Here is a 2,413-nt window from a genome sequence, read left to right on the forward strand (position 1 = left end):
GCAAACGATTGCCAATTTACAAAACCCTTGTGGACTGTGTGTTGTGTATCCAAAATTGAATCGAAATGAATCCATTGTCCCAGTTTATCCCACTTGGGAATATCTTAACTTTACTATCAACTAGGTGAGCCCGTTGCTCTGCCGCCGGTGTTAATTGTCGGTTGGAGCAAGATATGTAGTTGTCGTCGCTACTTATTGTCGTCGTAGTTGAGCCTGGCATAATTTTCAGACATTTTCTATTTTTATTATGCGTTTTCAAAACTCTCCTATCTACTGTACTAGTACAACGGAGTCCGGTATTTTGCTAGAAGATGAGAATCAGCCCTTTTGCCCTTTTCCTTCACACATGATAACTTTGACACTTTGGTCTTGATTTCTGAAAATACATCATTAGTGGAAAAAAGTCGGACAGGAAATACAGAAACCAAGTGATCGTCGGACGGTTTGTCCGACTTTCTTGTTCGTTGTAATATATTCTATATACAAAAGCGAAGTCAAAACCAGACGTGAGAAATTGACAGAAGAAAGTCGGACCGAATGTCCTGTATGCATTGATTGGTTATAAGTGCTTTGTGTATGCATTGATTGGTTATAAGTGCTTTGACGATGGCAGATGAACAACATAATGAAGTTTTGCCTGCAACCCGCCAGCTAGCAACGACAGAACAATACCTTAGAGCCTGGTGCTACTGGAGGTGTGTGGAGCATACGCCAGAGGGAGGATCCTCCTGACGGATGCTCCACACCACCTGGCTGTGGTAGTTAGTAGTGGTAGATCTGGCTTGTGGTGGTCATAGGATGAGCAGTAGTGATTGCTGTGGTGGTGGGTGTGGCCTTGGTAGTAGTGGTTGGTTAGTACTACTGGAGGTGTGGAGCAGGCTCTAAGGTACTGTACTGCACTGTCGTTGCTAGCTGGCTGTTACAAAAACAAGATCAAGTTGCGGGACTTCACCAAGAATCAAGGCAATATCTTGTGTGAGTGGAAGTTCGCGGTGCAGGAGCCCCAAAACGTTTATAACAGCACGATTGGCACTGGTTTGGGTCGTCCCTACACCTCGGTCACGGCTATAGATGCATTGCATTTGGCACTATAATGGCCAATTTGCCATCATCCAGGGGTTTCACTGAACTTGGACGTCAGCTTCGTATGTCCCAAATGAAGATGGTCACATTTGTACGCCTGGCTAGAAAACGTAGACGGGAGACATAAGTTGCTGTAGTCCGGGTTTTTATGGCATTCCCGCATATACACCCTACTTAATGGATTGCACGGCACCCATATACATATAAGCTCCCCTTATAGTATTTCTCAAAGTTGTGGATGTAGGAGCACAATGACGTCGGAATTGACAGACTAAATGATGCAGCAAAAAGTAAAGGCAAGATAATTAGGTCAAATTTAAGCCAATGAAAATTGAGTCGGATGAGATGTCCGACTTTTTCGATCACAACACATTAAATTCGTCGATTTCGGATCCAAAATATCCAAGGGCATTTGAAAAGTGTAAATATGGCAATCTGGACCATTTGTCGAGCGATCACCATCAGGCAAATCAGATTTCATTTTTAAAACGACGTCATTTGAAATTTGTCAAAAAGTGTCTTTTGCTTTTAAAAAAGCAAAAGACACTTTTTGACCCTTACAAACGCTACCGTACTTTAATGAGAAGAGTACCGGTAGTTTAGATCCGGTTTGTCCCAGTGGATGAGTACTACAGTGCGGGAATAAATGTTAAGACATTCGGTAATTTGGACATTTCCTATGTATTGCCGAACGTATTACCACTAAAATAGATCCATATTGCCAACAACTAGCTCTACTAGGTGGAACTCCCGATAGGAGCTGTCTTATCCTTTACACCGGTATAGCCACTGGCTAGCCTTTTCGGTGTGGGAAGAAAAAATAAGACATTCCACTCATCGTCCTCTAAAGTGCAAAGTACTACACCAATCGACCCAGGAACTCAGGCATCGGTAGTATTCCTCTTCTTCACGACCCTCACGCACGCAGAATGGGCCGAGGACCGCAACTGAACGAGTTCCAGAAGGGACAAATCGTGGTGTGGAAGCAAAACCAAGAAACTGTGCAATTCATGTCCAAGAGCCTGGGCGTTTCTCGCACTGCAATTTCCAACTTCCTTAAGGACCCAACCAACTATGGAAAGCGCTTTGGGCGCCACCGGCCGTCTAAGCTGTCTCCTACGGACGTTCGTCACATCTACCGTACTGCATCCAAGCCAGATTCCACGTCCACTACCATTGTTCGTGACCTCAATTTGCCTTGGTCTGCGCGCTGGGTCCGACAAATGCTTAAGGAGATCGTGCGGTTTGAGTACGTCAAGCGCAACACGACCCCAATGCTTACAGAGGCGCACATTGCGGCGCGCCTCAAACATGCGAAAAAGCACCTGGA

This window comes from Aphanomyces astaci (assembly GCF_000520075.1).
Source record: "Aphanomyces astaci strain APO3 unplaced genomic scaffold supercont1.115, whole genome shotgun sequence".
NCBI lineage: Eukaryota > Oomycota > Saprolegniomycetes > Saprolegniales > Verrucalvaceae > Aphanomyces > Aphanomyces astaci.